The 24,986-nt window shown below is 41.6% G+C and overlaps 1 protein-coding gene across 1 annotated transcript in view; it reads left to right on the forward strand.

Moving 5' to 3' along the window:
• The first annotated feature begins 1,183 nt into the window (after positions 1–1,183).
• Ptp4a1 (protein tyrosine phosphatase 4A1) overlaps positions 1,184–24,986 on the forward strand; it is a 32,243-nt gene continuing 8,440 nt past the window's right edge. Inside the window, exon 1 of the mRNA XM_028865393.2 lies at positions 1,184–1,277. The gene's annotated coding sequence lies outside the window, so the exon portion shown is untranslated. The remainder of the gene's footprint in view (positions 1,278–24,986) is intronic.

Below are 24,986 nucleotides of genomic sequence, written 5' to 3' on the forward strand. Positions count from 1 at the left end.
CCAGGATCAGTCTGTTCTGAATGGCCATGGCATTTCTTCTCTGTACACATTTTACATCCAACCTTGTTTATGTACAATCCTTTCTTCTAAGTAACAAATTCTTTGAGGACAATGTGCTTACATATCCTAGTAATTTCACTGCAAGTCACAGAACTCGCAGTGAAGTAACTACAAACTTGTAAAAGTGAATAAATGATCTAGTGAGTAGTCATCTAGTTCACCAGACATTCCTTCTTTTTCTGATATATTGTAGTCATGTCCAGTATTTCCTCAAGTGTAGAGACCATAAACATCTAAAGCCTTATATGATGTATACAGTATCATAATTTTTCTCTGCCTTGATCTGCACATGCAGAATGTACGACAGGATGAGCAGTACAAACATCTCAGAGAGGAATTGCTTTGGCTTGAGGTTTCTGGTGCTTCGGTTCAGATCCTTGGCTCTACACACTTGGGCAGAAGACCGTGGTGGGGCGTGAGCAACAGGAACCAGAGACAAGGGAGCAGACAAGAGTCAGCCTTCCGAGGCCTGCCTCCAGTAATTTACTCCCTCCAACTAAACCCCACCTCCTAAAGTTTCCACAACCCCCAAAGACTACTGCCAGACACCAGGCATGGTGGAGTACTACTTTGATCCCAGCACTCAGAAGGCAGAGGCAGGGGAACACCCTGTCAGAGTAAATAAGTAGTTTCAGAGTGCTACCAGTTGGGGGACACAGCATTTAACTCATGAGGCAGTGGGGGACATTTAATTTTCAAACCAACCACTGCATAATATTGCCCATACATTGGGCATACACGTTTTAGTGCTACTTCGGGATTGATTTTTTTTTACCTTTCACTGAGAAAACTGAGGCTCTAAGAGCTTTACTAACCTTCTCATGGTCACATGAGACAGTGATTTTCCAGGAGTCTGACAGGTGCTCTTTTCCCTGGTCTCTCAGGAAGCTGGTGATGCTGACAATGCTGAGCTCACCTGACAGACTGCTCTTTTTCCCCTTCGGAGACTCCTTCCGCGCCAGGGAGAACCTGAAGGAGTGAGTCACAGTTCCCAGCAGCAGCGCCAGCCAGCTCGTGTGCTGCAGCTCTGACCAGGAGTGTGATGATCACACCGGGAGTCAGATGTCTGCTGGATTTAGAAAAGGATCTCAGGGTCAGAAAGGGAAACAACAGCACCCGAGGCTGTTGGCGGTGCTGTGGCTCCTGCAGCCTCTCTCCCCACCCTCCTTCCCAGCCAGGAGCATGGCTACCGGAGGAGGAAGGCCAGCCAGTGAGAGGTAGGTGGGGTTCCCTCCTTTCCCTTCTTCCCACCCTAAAAGCACTCGATTACTGGCATGCTCGCCCTACAGAGGATGTATAGCCTAGACTGTAGGTTGACCTATCACAAAAAAAAAATACAACTTCACAGAGCATTCATATACTTCAGACAGATACCGAGTCTTTCTAGAGTTTAAAAGAGAGTATTAAGCCAGCCCTGGTGGTTTACAGGTTTGTAATCACAGCTAAGAAAGTTGAGGCAGAAGGATTTCAAATTCAAGGGCAACTGGGGCAATTCAGTGAGCCCCTGTCTCAAAATTCAAAATAAAAGAAGGCCGGAGACATGTTTAGGTGAGGGAGCACTTGCCTAGCATTTGTGAGGCCCTAGTTTGAATTTCCCAGGCTGTAAAGAATAGTATCTCACTTGTCTCTTCATACCATATGATATATAAAGATATCTACTTACAAGACAAATATTGGATTAGAACGAAGGTCTAGAATTTCCTTCATCAGTTAAGTTAATACCATTGGCCAAACGTTTAAGCAGAAGTTTTGACCGGATTGGCCTTGTCTTCCCCACTGCGTCCTCCCTCGATTCTCTTCCACCTTTTTGTCGACAGCCCGAGCTTCCCTTTCTACCTCTCTCTCCTCTAACTCTCCTCCCCTCTTTCCCTTTGTGGAGAAGCATTCTAGCCATTTAATGAACTCATTTGTCTGTTACATCTATTCTTAAACTTAATTTGAGCAGTGACCCTGTTTGCATAAAATAAAAATCAGAAAATGAGATTTTTAATGAGCCAAGACTGAGTTATCCATGTTGTTGCTTCCTAAGGTCATGATAACAGCAGAGTATTGGGTTCAGTTTTTCTGAGAAACGTCTCACCCACCCACGTCCTATGTCAGAAAAATATGTACTTATTAGGAGTTGGCAGGAACTGTCAAAGGCCTAAAAATTAATTGATTTTAAATATAATGCCTACATTGTGGAACAAAAAAAAAAAGTCAGCAGTGACCAGTAAGTCGGTATTTCACTATTAGAGAAATAGGATGTTTTGTTATTATAAATTATTATGTAACCTGGCAGTTCATCATTATTTTGGTACCTTTATTGGACTATGAACAATGTTTCATTTTTTTTGACAAAAAGAAAATTAGCAACATGAAGATTAAGTGTTGCCTGAGATATCACAAAGATAACAACAGTATGGATTCCTAAAAATGAGCAAATCAATCCAAACAGACGGGCAGAGAGAAGTCAACCTGGAGCCCTGCAAAATGATGTAATAATGAAACACAATCATTAAAACAGCCACGAGGTTAATTACTTAACACTCTTTTTCATCTACGGGAGTCAGCACATTTCTGCCAAGGTGAAGCAGAGGTAGCAGAGCCGTGTCAGAGGAGAGCCGTGGGACAGAGCTGCAGACAAAGCCAGCCTGAGAAAAAGGGCCCAGAAGCTCAGTATTGAACTCATAGGGCGATACTGGAAGGCATCCACAAAAGGTGTGCCTGCTCTCCATTTCCAAGGCTACAGTTTAACTGGATGGTCCAAGATGCTCCAGGTAACCTGGAAGCCTCTGGCACCTGGACACAAATGGCCCCTTGCTGAAGCCACACAGCAGCTGCCAAGCTTTGATTGGAATTTGATCACCAGGACTCACATTGTGGAAGGAGATAAGTGACTCCCACAAATGGTCCTCTGATGTCACATGCCCATGAGGCACACATACGTGAGTGTGTGTTGGGGGGGAGCGCGGCGGGCGACGACGACAGTGCACAGACACACACATACACACAATTAATTAATTAATTAAAGATATCTACATCTGAATTCCTGAAATTTGTGGATATTTTGTTTTTTTAAAAAATCCTCGAGTGGAACTGGAACCAGACTTGGTGGCATAGACATGGAATCCTAGCACTCACGGAGCGGACACAGGAGCATCTCCAAAGCGTTAACTGAAAGAACCCACCAATGCCGCCGTTCTAGAACTACTGACCTAGAGGAATAGACACAGTGGCTCATGGCTGTGTGTAGCACTCAAGAGGTGGAAGGAACGGGATCAGTGTGAGACCCAGAAAGGAAAGGAGAAAAGAAGGAGGAGCGGGGAGGGGGAGAAGGAAGAGAGACGCGAACGGAAAAGACAGAGGCGTCAAATAATTGTCCTTGTTTTCTGCTTTAATTTTTGTTTTGTTTTGTTTTGTTTGGTTTGGTTTGGTTTGGTTTTGTTTTTGGTTTTTGGTTTTTCGAGACAGGGTTTTCCGTGTAGCTTTACGCCTTTCCTGGAACTCGCTCTGTAGCCCAGGCTGGCCTTGAACTCACAGAGATCCACCTGGCTCTGCCTCCCGAGTGCTGGGATTAAAGGCGTGCACCACCACCGCCGCCCAGCTTAAAGGTTTTAATAGATTAAAAAGAAGGTGGGAAAATATATATCTTGGCATGGACAGCATCTTAATCTCATACTAAGTGTTTTCAAGGAATTGTACTCACAAAACTTCAGAGCTGGGAGAAAGTGGTCTTCAGAGGGCATTTGGGCCCCGAATTTCTGTACCTAAGAGCCTGCTACAGAGGCTGGAAGTAATAACACTCGAGCTGCCCTAACACACATTCTTAAAACTGGGATTGGCTTAAACCGGGCGGCGGTATCGAACACCTTTGATCCCAGCACTCAGAAGGCAGAGGCAGGGAGATCTCTGTGAGTTTGAGGCCAGCCTGGTCTAGAGAGCGAGCACCAAGACAGGTACCAAAGCAACAAAGAGAAACCCTGTCTCGAAAAACCAAAACAAAGACAAAAAAAAAAAAAAAGCTGGGATTGGTTTAAATCAACACACCCAGTACTTATAAAACATTTTTATATATGCTTGGCTGTGGTGGCACACATATTTAATCCCAGCATTGAGGTGGCAAAAAGAGGTAGTTATCTATGCGTTCAAGTCCAGCCTAGTCTACATAGCAAGTTCCAGGCCAGCCAATGCTACAAGGTGAGAACTTGTCTCAAAAAAAGAAAAAAAGCCAGGTGGTGGTGACACATGCCTTTAATCCCAGCACTCTGGAAGCAGAGTCAGGTGGATCTCTATGAGTTCAAAGCCAGCCTGGTCTACAGAGCAAGATCCAGGACAGGCACCAAAACCACAGAGAGACCCTGTCTTGGAAAAAAAAAAAAAACCAAAAAAAAAAAAGAAGAAGAAGAAGAAGAAGGAGAAGAAGAAAGAAAGAGAGAGAGAAAGAAAAGAAAAAGTTATATATATAAAACATCGAAACAAGTCTTTCAATGGTCCCTATAAGTAAAGAAGGATTTGGTAGCATTAAAACCGGAATGATAACGTGGCTTTCTTGTTGTCTTTCTTAATTAAATGGTAAGGAAACTGTGTTTATAACTAACATAGGTGGCATTTTTCAATTATCTGTTTGCCATTATTTCTTCACAGGTGAAATTATGAGGTACTCTGAATGTGACGACCAATAAAAATAGAAATGCTTTTAACAATATGATCCCTAGAGCAACACAAAAACATAATAGCCTCAGATGAATCAATCACAATGATCATGCCTAGAGGAATCAAAGATCAGAAAGCCGATAGCCCTTCAAAACACTTGGACTAGTTAAAGTCAACAGCCATGTTTATCTGGGGCACAGGTCACGCTGTCACTGTTTGGCTGGCACTTGTTCCATCAGTGACAAAGGGTGGATAATAGAAAAGGAGTGGATTAAAATAACCATGGTAAAAATATTCCAGGGACCTCCTAGAAAATAAACCCTCCTTATTTTGTCTATAATTTAATCGACTGATGAATGGTTCATAGTCTCCTCTGTAACATTAATGTTTGTTGAGTTTTAATCTCAAGGACAATAAATTCACAGAAGCAATTCCTACTTTATAGACAAAAAACACCATGGGGTTGGGGATTTAGCTCAGTGGTAGAGCAGGCGCAAGGCCCTGGGTTCGGTCCTCAGCTCTGGAAAAAAGAAAGAAAGAAAGAAAGAAAGGAAGGAAGGAAGGAAGGAAGGAAGGAAGGAAGGAAGGAAGGAAGGAAGGAAGGAAGAAAGAAAGAGAGACAGGGAGAGAGGGAGGGAGGGAGGGAGGGAGGGAGAGAGAGAGAGAGAGAGAGAGAGAGAGAGAGAGAGAGAGAGAGAAAGAAAGAAAGAAAGAAAGAAAGAAAGAAAGAAAGAAAGAAAGAATGAAAGAAAAGAAACACCACCATAAGGAAAGGCAAGCCTGATTATCATTTCCTGTTTGTGGCTTTTCAGTACAGTCAACCTTCCATAGAAGGATTCTGCATCCATCAATTCAGCCAATCATGGATACTAACTTGGGAGGAATATATCTGTATTGAAATATACAAAACATTTTTCTTGTCCATATTCCCTCAATCATCAGCTTAGCAGCTATTAACAGAGGAGCTGTCACATTGGATTAAGCATGCTAAAGGTTCCCTAAAGTGTGTAGGATGGTCTGTGAAGGTGCTACACAAATGCACCATTTATTCATTGATTGATTGATTGGTTGGTTGGTTGGTTCTTTTGAGACAGGGTTTCTCTGTGTAACAGTCCTGGAACTGGAACTCACTCTGTAGACCAGGCCTGGCCTCGAGCTCACAGAGATCCAGTGGCTCTGTCTCCTGGGTGCTAGGATTAAAGGCATGCGCCACCACCGCCGCCCCGCCCAAATGCACCATTCTTAACAAGCCTTGCACATCCAGACTTTAGTATCTGAGGGAATTCTAGATCCAATTCCCCTCAGAAAACAAGCAATGTTTATATAAGTACTTGACAGTCTTAGCGTCTGCCAGCCTTGTAACCTCAAATTTGCCCTAAACCACCCCAAAGCAAAAAGTCTCCTCCAAGCACTCACTGCACACATACCCACGGGGTTCTAGTTACTAGGAAATGCTTCAACAGCCCTCATTTTTCTCTCCCCAATGTTTCTCTTTGTTCCAAATGCTTTGGGAACTAAGAAGCTAGTATCTTGGGTTAACTACTACCTGGTGTTTTATTTGGTGATGACGATGAGGTCGACGACGAGGTCGGCCATGACAAAGATGATGACTTGCAGGCTCAGGCTGATGAGATCAGCATCCCTGGGAATGGGATCTTGATGTGCTGTTTTCAGTGATCTCCAGGTGAAAAGCCACTGCCTTAAAGGACCTCCCCACCTCCAAAGAAAAGAGCCAATGGCTGGGCTCCAAAGCTAATCCACCTCCAACCAGAGGACTTGAAACCCGATGGAGCTTACTTCCTTTTCACTGAAAGTGAAGGTCAATTCTACTGAAATCCATTAACATATCTGCCTGTGGATGAAAGCCCTGAGGGGATAGGGACCCTCGATATTGGCTGTTTAGAAAGGAGAAAAGTACTGAGTGAGCATCCTGACCTTTCTGGACACTTCAGCAGCCAAAATCTGAGAAGGAGCCTTAACTGCCATGAGGGAGCGGTGGTACAGCCATTGGGGTGCAGGCAGGCCCAGACAAGGTCTGTTCAAAGGGGAAAGCAGCTATGATGTCAGGGGTAAACTTCACTTCCGTCAGAACTAGCCTTATTCAGCTAAACAGAGATTAGTGGAATAGAAACAGAAATTATCTCCGCAGAACTTTTGCAAAATAGAGGGGAAACTTCGAAGTTTGCTGACAAACACACATGCAAATTTTCAAGCACTTAATCATCACCTGTAAAGTTCTCTGGAATCTGAACTGGGGTGTTCGCTGGTCGGAAATGGCAGGTTGTTCTAAAGAGGGTGTTTCCAAGGTTCCTTGTCAGAGGCCCAAATCAGAGATGGAAATGTAGCACTGTTCCCATAGCTCCTCTAGCTTCAAAGTTTTGAGAAGTTGTTTCGAAACCCTTCAAATACTGTTAATTGGTTTCTAGTCTCCATGAAAAAGAAAAAAACTGAAGCTGAATAATTTAGAAACTGAATTATAAAAGATGGATGTCACATATTCCATTATAATGCAATAGAAATTGAATTAAACCTTCATTTGAAGATACCTAGTGATGAAATTACATATGCTAAATACATATTTAAGGGTAGTGTTGCATAAACATAAATAATTAATAGGATTTTGAAATTTGGTTCAGACAGATAAAATACTGCAGATACCAAGAAACAGCATGGGGTAAAAAAATGAAGAGCTGATGTGGTGGCACACACCTTTAGGCAGCAGGAGGAACAGTAATTCAAGGTCATTCTCAGCTACACAGTGAAAGACCGGCCTGGATTATGTGAGACTGTATCTAAAAAATACAAATAAGAAATAAAAGATGGAGAACATATTTGGAAGGTAGCTCAACAGTACAATTTTTAGATAGCATAAAAATATGCTAAAGAATATTTCCCCTAATTCAAAAACTTTTGCTGTCCAGAATTATCTGAGAAGCTAAATACACGCAACCCCTGAGCCCCTTTCCCGGAACTTGGAGCCCAGACATCTGAAGTGCCAGTGGATTTCCCCTACCATGTGTTCTCTGAGAAGTGAGCGTCCCTGCTATGTGGACCTCTCTGTGGGAAGAACAGACTTCGAGGACTGAGCACATTCTAGCGTGTAGAACCTTTTTAAAATCAAAGCCCACACAAGATTTACAACGAAACAAGGAGTGAGTCGATGAATATCACTGCCCCACTACCTAACCTGAAGAATTTCACTTCCCACTGCAGCTGTAACCACCTATGTATCTTTGAGGATTTCACTCCTTTTCTAACAACTATGGCAATCACTGTCCTTCATGTTGGATCGCTGCTTTGCTCTGTGATTTGCAAGGAACAGCTACAAGTCAACAAGAACCAGGAAATCACAAAGAGAATGGTGAAAGAACATGGTTAGGGAAAGTTCTAAAGAAATTCAAAGGGTCAGCAAGTATATACGTGAAGGCAAGTTCAAACTCATCCGTAATCACAGGGACACAAGATGTATAGGTGTTCCTGTTAACGGTTAAGGCATTGAATAATGCCAACTGTTGGAGAAAGAAGATACAAAAGAGTCACACCTGTTGATAGGAGGGTACATTCACACAACCTTCTAGAAAACAATATAGAATTTCTTGCTATATCAACCTAGCTTTAATATATATATATTACATATATATTTATATGTACTGTTCCTCTGCTGTTTGTTCCCAAAAGATGTTTTGCAGACATTGAATCTGTGTTTTCTCAATGTGACTCTTAAGGATTTTTCTTTGGAGGGAGGGGGTTGTTTTTTGTATGTTTTGAGACCAGGTCTCTCTATGGAACCCTGGCTGTCCTGGAACTCACTATATAAAGCAGGCTACCCTCAAACTCACAGAGATCCTCTTGCCTCTGAATATCAAGTGCTGAGATGAAGGATGTAGACCACCATGCATAACTTTTCCTTTTCTTGAAGATAGCAGTAGAAGTTGGAGAAATCTTATGTCCATGAAGGGAGTGGATGAATAAAATGTGCATGTGCGCCAGCCAGTGGTGGTGCACGCCTTTAATCCCAGCACTTGGGAGGCAGAGGCAGGCAAATCTCTTGTGAGTTTGAGGCCAGCCTGGTCTACAGAGCAAGCTCCAGGACAGGCATCAAAGCTACACAGAGAAACCCTGTCTCAGAAAAAAAAAAAAAAAAAAACGGAAAAAAAAAATGTGCATGTGCTTTCTGCTTGAGCTACCAGCCATCAAGCAATTGGAAGAAGCAGGAAACAAGGCTCACACAGAAACATAAGACACGTTTTCTTTCAAAATCCACTCATGCATTTAAAACTGCTAGACCTAGTCACACACTTTTAATTCCAGTACTTGGAAGACAGAGGCAGGTGGCTCTCTGAGAGTTTGAAGCCAGCCTGGTCTTCACAGCAAGTTCTACAACAGCCAGAGTTACACAATAGAAAGACCCTGTCAAAGAAAGAAAGAAAAAGAAAGAAAGAGCGAAAGAAAGAAAGAAAGAAAGAAAAGTAAAAACATTAAATACAAAACAAGTCTCTTATCACAATACCATCTATGTAATTTTGAAAACGTATTCGCAACAAGGATATACAGCAAAGCACACCAAAAGTGCTCAGAAATGAAAGTAGTGAACTAGGCATTAAAAAGGAACATCCTACACCCTCAGAGCAGTTCTCCATCCATTAGTCCCTCTGCCTCCCGGCTCATTAGCCTAGACCCACTTAATCATCAATTTGCTTTTGACAATTTTTCAGATTTGCAATTTTTGCAGTGTTTTGCACATCTTTGATTTGTACTGGTAGGTTCCAATTCAAGATGCAAAGGAACCCAGCACTAGTGTCAGCGTCTCAAATATTAGGATTTTTATTGCTAGCCACCTCTCACATGTCACCTTGAGGTTGCTGACCTGCCTCTATACTTATTTGAACAACTAGAAGCCCTCAGAAAGGCAATTCTTAACTTCAAATGAGTAACAACAAAACTCTAATACTTTTTGATTATTACTGTTACTTTGAAATGCTACCACTCTTTACCAAATAAATTCTCAGTGGAGTTGAGGATGACTTTGTTCCTACTGCCTCTACCTCCCTGGTTCAGTCTTCAGCAACTCATAAAACCAAAAACAGCACGCCTGTAATCCCAGCACTTGGGAGGCAGAGGCAGGCGGATCTCTGTGAGTTCGAGGCCAGCCTGGGCTACAGAGTGAGTTCCAGGAAAGGCGCAAAGCTACACAGAGAAACCAAAAAAAAAAAAAAAAAAAAAAAAAAAAACAGTGACACATGCCTACAATCCTAGCACTGGGAACATGAATGCAGAACAATGGGAGTTCAATGTTATCCTTGACTACATAGGAGGCTAGAGGCCAGCCTGAGCTAGAGGTCCTCTCTCAAAGTAAATGAATGAGAGAATTGTTCCTATGCTAGAGTAGCTATAGTCTCCACTAGCCCAAGAGCATCCTTCATGAAGTGCAAGTTTCACATCTCAGAGGACCCCCCAGTCCCACTCTCTTTTCTGATTACTTGGGTCTTTTTATTGCCTTTAGTCTTAACATACTGTATTTACTTCTTGGAATTGATTACAGGATATAATTGTAATGTTAAAATAGTTGGGTCCTTGTTTACATTCTAATCTTCCCACTAAAAAATCAGCTCTTTATGATAAGTGATCTTATAGTCACCATATTCCTCCTACTGTGAACAGGACCAGCCAGGGACAATAATAGCTGCCCATTCAACAAATGCATTTATGCACTAGCTCTGGCCATGGAGCTCGAGAATGTGCCCATTCACTAGACTTGTTCCGCAGCAAGGGACCAAGATTGACGGTACAAACCCAAAGCTTTTCCAAGAGACGTCAGGCAAGCCATGCAATAGCTGCAAGTAAAAGGAGATTAGTGGTAACATGCTCAGCTGGGCCTAGTGGTGCGCGCCTTTAGTCCCAGCACTCGAGAGACAGAGGCGGGCAGATCTCTGTGAGTTCAAGGCCAGTCTGATCCACAGATCAAGTTCCAGGATGGCCAGGGCTACACAGAGAAATCCTGTCTCAAACAACAAAAACAAACAAAACAATAGGAATAGTAATAAACATTCTCCTGCCTAACTCCATCTAGTTTAATCTCTAGCTGTTTCTCACACATTCAGAGTTCTGAACAAAGCAGGCTTCTCTCAGATACTCAAACAAGGTAGAGTCCATTCCGCCCTCTGTGTTCTCTTTGTAGACACAGGCACCAACAGTCCTTTGTTATCCCATCTGTAGATGACTAAGTTAACTCCTTTACATGATTAAATTTAAGTCTAGAGGTTAGTAGGGTTTTTTTTTGCATTTCAACTAGTCTCTTCTTCCTTAGTAAACTGCCTCCCCACCACCCATGCCTTGGAAATGCCACTGCTTCACAAAGGAGACTCTTCTAGGTGTTATACACACTAGCTCACTTAAATGGTGAGCTATTGAAAATGTTTCTATCCCAAGAACAATGTGATAGCCTTGTCACAAAATTTTTTTTTCATTTTTTAAATAATTATTGGTATTTTAAATTTATGTTAAATTATTGGTATTTTAAATTTATGTTGTAAGAAAAATACAAATGGCCAGGTGGTGGTGGTGGTGGTGGTGGTGGTGGTGGTGGTGGTGGTGGTGGTGGTGGTGGTGGCAGCGGCGGCACACTCAGGAGGCAGAGCCAGGCGGATCTGTATGAGTTCGAGGCCAGCCTGGGCTACAAAGTGAGTTCCAGGAAAGGCACAAAGCTACACAGAGAAACCCTGTCTCAGGAAAAAAATACCAAAAAAGAAAAATACAAATGATTTCCACATACTTTTCACCTAGTTTCCCCAGTTAGTAGCTTCCTGCTACATGTTCCATGCATCTCTATTTCTATATGATACACTATCGTGTCCACTTAACCAGTCACAAGTTAAGTGACACTGTGATTTGGACCATTTAGTGTCCTGAAAGGCCCATAACCCTCAAAGTGGAAGTGATAACATTCTGTTGTCTAACTGCAGTAAAACTATGAAAATCTGCTCGTCCACAGTCACGTGAGTCTCCACAATTTTCCAAGTAATATTTTTATAGAAAAAGATAATTCTGGATCAACTTGGAAAGCCATCTGTACTTTCATCAACAGTAGTTCAGTCTTCTGTCTGTCTGGTTTTTTAAGACTGGTCCTCGCTCAGGCCAGGCGGTGGTGACACACACCTGTAATCCCAGCAGAGGCAGGTGAATCTCTATGTGTTCAAGGCCAGCCTGGTCTACAGAGCTAGTTCCAGGACAGCTAGAGCTGTTACACAGAAAAACCCTCTCTTAAAAAAACAAAAACAACAACAAAAAAAAAACTGATCTTCTCTCTTGTAGACTATTCTAGTTCGAACTTCCTATGTAGTCAAGAGTGACCTTGAACTTGATTCTCCGGTGTCTACCTACCAAGTACTGGGATTATAGGCATGTCTCACCATGCCTGGCTCAGTAGTTCAGTATTTACTATCTATTATCTTGATGTTTCTGATTAGTACAGGCTAATTGCAAGGTCCATTAGCTTATGTTTTTCTGATACATTCTCATGATTAGAGTCAGGTTATACATATCTGCCAGGAATGTCCCTGAAATTATTTTTTTCTCCTGATCAGGAGACACTTGATATATTTCTCCCATTACTGAAAATGCTTTGGCCCTTTTGTTTAAATAGTAACTACTAAATCTTCATTCTCTAAAATAATTATTTTTTCTTTGTCATTAATAATTGTTTCTAGAATAATACTTTAAGATTATGTAAATATCCAGCTGATCCTGGTAGTGCATGCCTTTAATACCAGCCAGCCCTCAGGAAACAGACAGATTTCTGAATTTGAGATTAGCCTAGTCTACAGATCGAGTTCGAGGACAGCTAGGGCTTCACAGAGAAACCTCGTCTTGGGCGACAGGGTTGTAATGAAGAATAAGGCCCACTATGGCTGTGCCCACCTTTAATTGCAGCAGATCAGAGGCAGGGGTAGGCAGATCTTGGTGAGCTTGAGGCTAAGCAGGGGTACATAGTGAGACCCTGTATAAAAAAAGAAGAAAAAACCCACAAATAAAATTTTTTAAAAGGTTAAACATTACTCTTTCTTTGACTGAATTACACAGACAAAAACAAGAAAATTAAGAAAAGAAAAAGGTTAAACATTGGATTAGCCAAATGCATTGCTGTGTGCCCTCATTCCCAGCTAATCTGAAGGTTGCAGGTTGGGTGTGACGGTGCACACCTTTGATCCCAACCCTCTGGAAGCAGAGACAAGAGGATCACCGAAAGCTCCAGTCACCTTGATCTACATACTGAGTTCCATGGAACTCCCTTACACGGTGAAGACTTTCTGAATCACAGAACAAGCAAACCGTGCTGGAGGCTGAGACAATATTGTCACTTAGCCCAGAAGTCTAAGACTGGAACAAAACCTTCTCCCCATCTTTTAAAACACACAGATCAATAAAGGAATAAAGTGGTTCGGACAGCCATCTTGGTTGCCAACGTGTCAACTTGACTACATCTGGAATTAACTAAAATTTAAAAATGGAGGGCATACTTGAAAGGAATTTTTGCTTAATTTGAAGTAGAAAGATCCACTTCAACCCAAATCTTGAGGCAGGAAGACACACGCCTTTAATCTGCATTTTGATTCGTAAGACACACCTCTAATCTAGGCCACACCTTCTGCGGGAGGTGTATATAAGGGCATGGAAGAAGGAAGTTTTTGCTTATTGCCTGCTTGCCCTCACCTTGAGAGCAAGTCCATTCTTTCACTCACAGCAGAGACTTGAAGATTCCACTGTATGATGAAGACCAGCTGAGACATCCAGCCTTGTGAACTGAGCAGCTTCTGGGTTCTTGAATTTTCCATTCATAGCAAGCCATTGGATTAGCTGGACTGCAGCCTGTAAGTTGTTCTAAAAAAACATCCCTTTTCTATGTATACAGAGATTCATTGTATAAATTCTGTTTCTATATAGAGGATTCTGACTAATAATAGTGACGATAGTTGGTTTTCATTTAGAAAATGAGTATACTTTTGCAAAAATATTTCCCAAGAGTTGTGCATAGATTTTTTTTTTTTCTTTCAAGACAGGGTTTCTCTGTGTAACAATTCTGGCTGTCCTGGAACTCACTTTGTAGACCAGGCTGGCCTCAAACTCACTGAGATCCCCCTTTCTGTGCCTCCCAGTGCTGGGATCAAAGGTGTGGGCCACCACCGCCCGGCTAAGATTTGAAGACTTTTAAAATTGAAACTTAGTGGAGCTCACACTAAATTATCCACAGTACTTTCTTGTGGCATCTATATCATAGATCCCAAACATTGCTTTCTTTTTTTCTTCTTCTTCTTTTTTCCGAGACAGGGTTTCTCTGTGTAGCTTTGCGCCTTTCCTGGAACTCTGTAGCCCAGGCTGGCGCAGAACCGCCTGGCTCTGCCTCCCAAGTGCTGGGATTAAAGGCGTGCGCCACCACTGCCCGGCTACATTGCTTTCTTTGCTATCCCTTCCTGGATTGTAATGATTTAATTATCAGAGATAATAAGATTCTTCAGGGAGGGGAGGTCCTCTCCCTGGGGTATAAAAGGAGTTGGGAGAGACTTGAGACAACACACTTTAGAGAGCTGAGGCAAGCGGCCGCTCCAGCAAAGGGCTGTTCTAAATCTGTCCAGAAAGAAGGCCTTCGGAGAGGTGAGTGAACCTCAGGCCAACTGGCCCCCAATCAACAGAAAGTCTCTTAGGAAAGTTGCAGGTCTTGGGAGCTATGCCCTAGTTCTTTCCCAGGACTTGAGCATAACGTTCACCCGTGAATAGGTTTGCTTTCAAAAAAAAAACGTTCATGTTTTAAAGTTATGTATTTGCATTTTGTGTTTTTCATCCTTTTTCTTAACACTCTTTACCTTGTCTGGTAGAATATACATATTGTGTTATTTATTTTTGGAGACAGTAGTGCAGCCCTGGCTGGTCTGGAACTGGCAATGTATACCAGGCTGTCATTGAGCTCTGCCCTTGAGTGCTGGATTAAAAGCATTTTCCACCACCCTTTTTCTTTTCTTTCTGCATTTTGTTTGTGACAATGTCTTACTATATAGCCCTGGCTGGCCTGGCTGTATTTTATTTTCTATTCAAAAATTCTCTGGTTGTCTTTGGTAGTGTGTATCACAGAGTACAGGTAGAGCTCAGAGGACTTGTATAGGTGAATTTTATCCTTGGACTCTAGGACCCAGAGACAGACCTCAGTCCATTGGGTTTGCGTCTTTTGTCTTTATCTCTTATGGTAATCTCCCAGCCCATAAATCAAATGTTCTTGGGAACTGTGATGTTAATAGTTGCATAGGAATCGTTCTGGGTGGACAGAATTATATTTAACTGGTTCTATAAACTGCAAAACAGAAGGTATAGCTACATATATTGCTTAAATTCAAACTTTGTTCCTCAGTATATACTATTCAAGTTCAAAATTCTTATTTTCCTAATCAGCAAGACCCCAGGAACTCTTTCCTATCGCTTAATGATTTAATCTGCTGACACCATAGATCTGCTTTCCACATAAGGTTAAAATTCTGTTTTCAAACATACGTATTTTAAGGTCATAAAGTAATAAGACATCACTGGTGACTGATTTTTTTCACACCATTTGCAATTCTGTGTCTGCTCAAGAATGAAAGCCAAAGGTTATGGTGTTTCCTTCTTACAAACATTTACAAGGGTGGCCTAAAAATAGAGTTGTAACCCAAGAGAAGGAATTAAAGCTGGCCTAGAATCCTGTCACATGGTATAACTATTTTAGTGTCTCAATGTGGTGATATATTGTGTCCCCCAATATATTGTGCATCCAAATAAACTTATCTGGGGTCAAAGGACAGAAACAGCCACTAGATAAGGAGGCCAGAAAATGGTGGCACAGTTCCTTTAATCCTATTACGTGGGATGCAGAGATCCATCCGGATCTCTGTGAGTTCAAAGCCACACTGGAAACAGCCAGCCTTGGTGTGACTCACGCCTTTAATCCCAGGAAGTGATGGCAGAAAGCAGAAAGGTATATAAGGTGTGAGGACCAGGAACTAGAATCAGTTAAGCTTTTACGCTTTTAGCAGCAGTTCAGCTGAGACCCATTTGGATGAGGACACAAAGGTTTCCAGTTTGAGGAAACAGGATCAGCTGAGGAATTGGCAAGGTGAGGTAGCTGTGGCTTGTGTGTTCTGTCTCTCTGATCTTCCAGAATTTACCCCAATACCCGGGTTTGTTTTTATTAATAAGGCCTTTTAAGATTCATGCTACATCTCAATAGTGCTGGGTTTGTTGATCCTCCCCGAATGTCAGCAAATAGTCTAGATCTTGGGGCCTCAGAGAGTGACAGCTGGGCTAGTAAACATGTAGTTTACTAGCAAGGAATGTGTTGCATCATCACTGACTGGGTCTGGAGGAAAATGGAATTTGGTATTTGTGAATGCAGGGGCAGGGAAGTTAAATCATGTCTCAAATTTATAGAGACTAAAAAGTGTTCAGGAAATGGTGGTGTGGCCAGTCTGGGTCTGCAACTGTAGTGGGATACAGTTGACTTGGGTCACTTAGAAGGTAATTGCTATAGCTGCTGAAAGCAGAAAGTAGGAAAATCCTAGCAGAACATCCAAATCAGTGGTCTGGTCTTATTTCAATAAACTTATAGGTGTGGTGGAAAATTCCGTTACTGAACTAGAAAATGCCAAAGACATTTCTTTCTTTCTTTTATTCTATTTAGTGCTTTATATGTTTTTTTAAATGAAGAAGACTAAAAGCACAAATATTCAAATTAACAGATGGTTGACTGCTCTCAGCCAAAGCAATACAAACTTTACAATTCTCACCAGGAGTGTATTTAGTTACAATTCAATTCTTCAGTCCTTTTTTAAAATGCACTTCATTATGGAAGAATCTTTTTCTATTCTCAAGTTTCTGATCTCTTGAAAATGTCAAAGCACATGAAAAGAATCTTATTCTTTGGATTCTATTATAATACTGGGAGTGTCTGTCTCAGAGATGGGAAATTTTTACACTCTTTATTCTACACTCTAGTTCTTCCCTAGAAGATTATCTTGACCCCACTTCCTTTACAACATGCCAATTCCCCAGGCTGAATTAAGCAGTCCTCTGCAGGGTTCCAATGGCACCCAAAGCAAACATTTTATTTAGTTATACCTTGTCAACAGACAGTATTTTACTTACATACATTTGCATCATATTTGAGAACAGTCTTATTCATGCCTGTACATCCATACATTTTGTTTTGTGTTGTTTTTGTTTGCTTCTTTGTTTTTCCCGAGACAGCATCTCACAATATAACCCCAGCTGGCCTGGGATTCACTATGTAGACAAGGCTGGCCTCAAATTCACAAAGATCTGCCAGCCTCTGCCTCCTGAATGCTGAAATTAAAGGCTTGCAGCACACATGGCCCAAATCCACATCTTATAACAATGCCGGGACAACCAAATGGCCTTTTGAGTAGCAGTATAAGCAGTCCTGAAGCACATGGTAGGATTTCTGCTGAAGATATTAACTTGTGGTTGACATAAGAACAGAACCAAGAAGGGCAGCAAGTACTCTGTGCATTCCTACAGACCTCAACTCCTCTATTCTCATCCTTCCACTCCTAGAACTGCCGTTCCAGTCTAATAATAATAGGGGAGGACAGTGCTCTAGCCCTTTTTCAAAAGAGATCTCGTTGGCTCGGCAGAGAAAATAGCCTCTCAATTCCTGGAGAATGCCGAGTTGCAGATCCTACCTTATGAACACCATCATAACCTGACCCAGGCAATTTAGTAAAATCATGGGTCAAAATACGAAATAGAGGTCGAGGGATCTAGCCTGATTCAATCCCCAGGACCAGGAAATAATTAAAAATATTTTCAAATGTTAATAAAATTCAAAGTAGATTTAGACCCTCAGAATTACTAGACAGACTGTCCCCCTCATCTCTTAAAATATTTTTTTTTTACATGTACACACTAGCGTGTATGTGGAGGTCAGAGAACAACTGTAGGAGTTTGTTCTCTCCTGTCACCACGTGGGTCCCACAGACAGAACTCAGGTTATTAGGTTATTCGCAAATGCCTTCATCCACTGAACTATCTCGCCTCCCTACTTTCCCATTTTCATCCTAAGAGGAGTTGAACCTCAGTTACCAGAAGCATTTCTATTGCTGCTATTGCTACTGATGCAATCATAGTTCTTAGAACTACAAAAAAAAAGTTTGTGTGCACTGAACTAGAAACAGGTCTTATCTCCCTGGGTGGCACACACCTACTTTATGTTCCCAAAGGCATAGCATATGCCTCCCCTCTGCCTCCAGTGATGAGTTTCCTTCAAATGATAGCATCGAGGATCCTGGGTATTCTCAGGCACCATCCTGTAAATCAGAACCCTCCTGGTGACTCGGGAGATCTGAATGTTTATCTTGCACCCTGCAGATCCCCATTTTATGAAAAGAAAAGTGAGTCTGAGAAAGCAATTTTCCATTTTGGTTGGCTCATTTCACTGGGTTTCTTCCCATCTGTCCTTTTATAAATTGGGGTAACTCTTTAGTGGAACTCTCTTAGGGTCAGTAAAACACAATCATATAAGGGAAATCACTTGGAATAAAGTTCCATAGGAAAGTAAGGTACATTCCGGTTGAGGACTTTCCCTAGGGTCTGAGAAGAGTGATACTTTTCTGTGATCATTGGATGGAATGTTTCTCTTATTCTTCCTAAAGTCTGTTTCCCAAAATATAAAACTGGATGGTTTCCCACACCTTTGAGTTGGTTTGCTTTGAGACAGGATCTCACTATGTAGTACTGGCTGACTCATAGAGATCAATTGCCTCTGCTTCCTTGAGTGCTAAGATTAAAGGTATGATCCACCACACCTGGCCCTACTTGGTTGTAATTTGGATTTGGTGCTGGAGACTCAACCTAGGCTTATATGTGCTAAACATACTATATGAGCAACTCCCCATCCTTTGAATAAAGCCAAACCAAACCCAGCCAGGCATGGTGGCACTTGACTCTAATCCAGCACTCAGAAGGCAGAAACTGCCCCTTTCCTTCCAATTCTGTTCTGCTCCCTCTTCCTCCTACCATATTTACTAAGTTATAATTGCAATAGTTTGGCTTAGTGACTTCTTTGATTTAGTGATATTCTAAATATATCTGATCTTTTACTATTACTCAAAATCTTCCAATGACTCCAATAACTTCCAGATAAAGTCCAGACTCTTTAGCAAGCACTAATATTGTGCTCTGCTCTGCCTTGTTACCCTTCTAGTCATTTGAAGCTTATGGTTTCAAGCATGCTTTCTGAGGCCTCCATAGCTTTAGATCTGAAGTTCCTTTTGTTTAGGACATTCTTTCTAGACTACTCCTGAAAACCTTAACATTAGCTTTTCCTCAGCTTTGCTGGCTTCTAATCAGCAGAGCACTCCTTGTATTCTGCTGTGCTGAGCACATGCCTGCCTCTGTGACATTTATCATATTGTGCTAATCCTTTTTAGACCCTCTCTCTCTCTTATGTTCCATGTCTTCATAGCAGAGGATGTGTTATATTAACTCCCTTGTGCCTAACATTACTTTGCACATGGCAGATATTTAATAAACAACTAGCACATCTTGTGTTAATATTTTGTATTTGATTGATAATGTTTTGGTGACTGCACTGTTGCTTGGTAGAAACAAACCCTGAGAAAACTATCTGGCATCAGACAATGAGATTAGAAGGTGAAATCAAGCAAGTGGATGCTTATATTGGACAGACGTATCAGCTAACCATTACAGATTATCTACTAATTTTCCTTTGTTATAGTTGTGTATTTCTCCTAAAAGCGATAACCCATGTTTATATTACTGCTTAGAATAATCCTTTTATTTAAAGAAATAATAACTGACAACTAGTATCAGGGACTCAGGAATGAATTATTGAGTTTGTACAGACTCACTTAAAGCTATAGTAACATGCAAAGCCTTGTTCAGATCTGACCTCCCAGTAATGCCAACCTTTGATTCCCCCTGACTCTACCTCCCAAAACACTGAGATTAGATGCATGTGCTATCATGCCCAGATCTCCTTCCCATTGTTCGTGATTTTTTAATCTATAAAAGTTCTATTGGGATAGAGACCACAACAATAAGCTAGGAGAGCACCTGGCTTGAGATAAGCAGTTATCAAATGCATGTTAGGGTAGAAAAGTCTGCAAGCCAAAGGGATGAAAACTCCATCTTGAACAGAGGATGAAGCCAGGTGGGCCTAGGACCAAACCCTGACAAACACACTGTTAAGGGGAAGGCTGCAAAGGAAGTTTGGGAAAACAAGGAGTGGGCAACCAAGGATTATAGGTAGAAAAATTACTTGATATCTAAATATTGATTTAATATCTGCTATGTGGATTAACAGTTTAGGAGTTCAAGAAATCAATAATTAGTGTAGTAGCACACACCTTTAATCCCAGGTAGAGGTAGGTGGATCTGTGTGAGTTTCAAGCCAGCCAGGGCTACACAGTGAGAACCTGTCTCAAAAGAAAGGAATTCATGATATGAGAACTTTGCATTTTCAAAATCTCTGTAGATTTTCCCACAGGTTTCCTCTTACTCAGGGTCCTCCAGTGATTAACTGAGTACACAGGTAGCAATGTTTTCTCCACCTGCCCAAGCAAACAGCATGTGTTAGCCAGGGGAAAGTATGGCTACTGTAGCTTTTCAAAGCCCGTGTCTGCAGGAAACAGTTCAGTAACAGTTTGATGTTCTTATGTAAGACTGCCGGAGTGATGCTGCTCAGTCAGTCTGTCTGGATTATCTACGGCCTAAATGCCAACTCTGTAAATTAAATCTGTCAAGTGCCAACTTTGCCATAGTATGCATAGCCAACCTTTAACGTTTATTTATACTCCATTTCTTTCCTCTAGCCAGATTAAATTCCCCTTTCCTAAGCTATTTTTGCTTCCTTTCAAACTGGCATAATTCAACATGTTCTAGACAGTCACATGGAAACTATAGCCCTACAGATTTCCAATTCCCAAATGATTTGTATTCAGGCTACAGAAGCACAAGAAAAAATTTTGCCAGGTTTTCTAAAAATAAGACTTCTCAAAGTAGATTTCCTCAGGTACCAGAATGTGAACCTCGGGATATGAAAATGCTGAATTATTTGGGGCCATAGTAAGTCCTTTATTCAGCCTGAAGGAAATTATTTTATCACAAAGTAAAAAGTACTATTCTCTTGACCAATCTGTCTTGTCGCTTCTTAATGTGCAGACAGAACTCCCAGAGAAGTATTCTTTATATTAAGTATCAAAGTTGTTAAAATGAAAACATTTTCATCTAGTTTCAATACTGCCTAAGTATTCAATTTAAATTTGAGAAGGGAAAGAAAATGACTATAATACAAATTAAAGAGAATTTTCTTAACTTTTTAAAAAGATTGAGTCTCTGACTCAATTTAATTTTAGAAACTATTAACTTCTAGTGATTGTATTTGATAATATCTTTACTTCAGCCAGGCATAGTGAGACATACCTGGAATATTACCACTTGGGAGGTAGAATGAGAAAGATCAGGAGCTTAAGGCCAGTCTCAGCTACATAGTGAGTTTGAGGCCAGCCTTCATCCCATGAGAAGACAATACACAATACAAAAACCATAGAACTCAAAAAGATATTTAATACTGACACACTTGAGTTCATTCATGAACATTTGTATCTATAATGATCTTCTATGTGACTGAAAGTTTCTTTTTTTTTTAAATAATTTATTTATTTATTATATACACAATGTTCCACCTGCATGTATGTCTGCACACCAGAAGAGGGCACTAGATCTCATTATAGTTGGTTGTGAGCTATCATGTGGTTGCTGGGAATTGAACTCAGGACCTCTGGAAGAGTAGTCAGTGCTCTTAACCTCTGAGCCATCTCTCCAGCCCATGACTGAAAGTTTCTATGTTGTCTGAGTCTATATAAAACACATCTATTGGCCTCTGGACTTTCTCTTAAGGTTAGATTCCTTGAAAGGTTTTTTGCAACAAACTTTAGCTCCTCACTGGAAACTGCTGTCTAAAATTCCTATAGAATTTTTGACATGGTATTGTTTTTATTCATCAAAACATCTGACTATAGTAATATATCCTTTTTTTTTTTCTTTTTTGCAGTACTGAGGCTCAAACCCGAGGCCTTCCCCCCCCCCAAACACTCTAACCACTGAGCCATACCCCCAACTCTCTTGTAGCTTTTTATTTGTGTATTTGTGTGGGGTTGGGGTGGTGCTTGCAGAGGCTAGCAGAGGGCATCAGAACCCCTGAATCCAGAGTTACAGAAGATTGTAAGCTGTCCAACACGGTGCTGGGAACCAAATTCGGGGCTTCTAGATGAGCAGCCCTTGTTCTTAACCACTGAGCCGTCTCGCTAGCATGTTTCTGATTTTTGAGAAAGCATGAACTCTGGATCCTCTGATCTAAATCTCCAAAGTAATTGGGATTACAGGCCCAACTTAAAAAAAAAAATGCCTGACAAAAGAAAAAAAAAGATATTATGGGTATGTTTTAATTTTTTAGCACTAATGATGTAAATGTATATTCATTAAAGATTTAAGTATGCTACATGTTTTTCACCTTAATAATTGTTATTCTAAACAATACTGATAGTGACCATTTTTCTGTTTATCCAGGGTTTTTTTTTTTTTTAACCTTTCTTAAATATGGTAATGGGAGCTCACCCTCTGCCCAAGTATCCACACAGTTATTCAGTTCTATCCATCCATCTGGATATCTGCCCATACCAAATAGACTTGATTCATGTATACCTTACTTAGTGTTTCTAGGTTGATACTGTCACATGTGATCTTTCAGTGGAACAATAACATTTTGCTATGTGAGTGTTGTCAATCTCTTTCATGGCCCCACAACAATCTGACGGTTGTGAGGGTGAAATCGTCCTTTTATATACTTGGTATAAATGGAATCATTGTTTACAGCTGTCCTGTGCTTGTAAGATTTTTCTCTATAATCATCAGGATACATCTGTTGCCTTCTTAGGTCTTTAATCTTCCATAGGTACCTGCCTTATAATCCTATCATCCTGCTTATCTTACAGGCATTGTTTTTTTATATTAAAAATATGCTGATATAAGCTCAAAGGGCAAGTTTTTTTAAGTAGCTTCCAGTTGGCATCTTGTTTGGCAGAAGTGGTTCTCTTCCATTTAGGGATTCTGGAGTCTAATCACTAGTTTCTCAAGGTTTTCTTTCTTCTCTTAGTCTGGACCAGTATTTACAAGTCTGTCACATAGAAGGGCTTAATGCCCCAAGCACAAATGGGGAAGGTCTATATTGCTTTGGTCCACAGGGATCTCCCTGCTCAATGCTGAGATGGGTTATTCCTGAGAATCAGCAGCTTCAAACTACTCAATAACTAGAACAGTCACCCTCAGCACATCGATAACCACTGTGGCACAGGAAACCCAGTAATCGGCTGCCAAAGCAACAGGCCATGCGTGCCTTCTAAGAATTTAGTAGACTGGCCAACAAGTCTACATCTGGTTTAAGATACATTCTTTCAGCAGCAAATAGGATGAAGTGGTACTTCCTTGTCAAAGGACAGGACCCTCGGCGATGATTAGTCCTCCTGATAGTTGGAGCCCAGCTTCTAGAGCTCAACAGCAGCTAACTGAATAAGACACATCAGCACTACCTGTAGTAATTACAGGATCTGTGGATTACACAGCTCACAATTTGCATCACAAGTTCCACAGCAAAACTACCTAAAACACTGACTTACCTTTGCTTACTATTTGCTGAGTTATTTTAGCTCACCAAATTCCCCCTTTCCAAAAGGTTTCATTATCTTGTTTCACTGTGTTGACCAACCTTTGGAGTAAGAGGGGCCAATTTAGCATGTCTAAGTATGTTATTATACAAGTTGGCCAAATTCACTAATTGATTCTGCCTGTATTTTTTCCCAAGCTGAAGTTAATACTTACCCAAAGTCACTGGTCATATGAAAGGTTTTAAGTCTGTAATACTGAATCTGTCTTCTGTTCAGTTTCCTGGTCTGATCAACTTCACTTTCCCGTCCCAAGACTTTTCTTTTAATCTTCCTGTATTTTCTTAGGACTTACATAATTTAAACATTACCCCATTTTACCTCATAAAGGAATATATGTCTCAAGTTCCCTTGAGTTAAATGGATCTCCAGGCAAGCCATTTTTAACGAAGATGAGTTGCTTTTTGTTGTTGTTACTTTAAAGGTCGGGCCTACTTTGTTGTTGTTCAAAAGCACTTACTTCGCTTACAGAGTATATGTTTATAAAAAAAAGTTGAGTGACTATGCAAGGAAAGTCTCTAAATAGAGGCGCTAATAAATCCTAAAATGCACTACAGGGAGACAGGGCACAACTTGGTTCTTATTGCTCCAATCTAATGTGTAGAAAAACAGGAGACAAAAGGCTCCAATGTTATTGGAAAGTTGTGTTCTTCAAAGCAGGTAAAGGTCCTGTTTACCAGCCCTAGACGACTGAGCAGAAGGGTTTTTCAGATGATGAAAGCTGCCCTTGTACAGCACAAACAATTGCGCTACAGCTCACTTAGAGGCCTAGATTAAAAAGGACACTGGAACAGGACTGGAGATCAACAAAATGGGAAGCTTAGCTTTTGACGCAAAAAATTACATCAGTCCTTGATAAAGCCGAAGATTCTTAATTCAAAAAAAGGCTTCCCCTTAGCAATGGCTAACCTTTCATTATCTGTGAGTGAGCAGCAGTACAAAGGATGCATGTGATTTCGAAATGCCACAATCGAGCCAAATGCAGTTGCCAGCATCAGCAGTTTGGGGGGGTGTAACCTAAAAAGAAAAAAAAAAGAGGGGGGTACGGGGGGGGGGGGCTCGGGAGCAACAAGCCTCAAAAAACACAGACACTTCCCGAGTCCCAGGGGCTAAACTCTGCGGAGAGCCTTCCCACGTGGAAGTAAGGGTGGTGACCAGAATCCCTCATCCCAGCCTAGGGCCGGGCCGGGCCCTGGAGCGGTGAGTCACCCGCCCGGCGGTCATGCGACATCAATATGGGGTGATGACGGAGATCCTGGGGTGCGCAGGTGCCAAGGTAAACCGTTGGCCAGCGCGCCTGAGCTATGGCTTCGGGCGACCGGGTTCCGCCGGCCGGAGCCGCGGCGTTCCACTCCGGGGCGAACTCGAGGCTCTAGCGGCCGAGCGTGCGTGTGTGTGAGTGTGTGTGTGAGTGTGTGGGGGGGTGATCAAGCAGCAGCGAGGAACAGGATCGCAACGCCGCGCCATTCATCAACCGGTTCGCACCGGTGGCGGCCGCTGCCGCCGCCGCTGCCG

Source organism: Peromyscus leucopus, chromosome 16_21 (genome assembly GCF_004664715.2).
Source record: "Peromyscus leucopus breed LL Stock chromosome 16_21, UCI_PerLeu_2.1, whole genome shotgun sequence".
NCBI lineage: Eukaryota > Metazoa > Chordata > Mammalia > Rodentia > Cricetidae > Peromyscus > Peromyscus leucopus.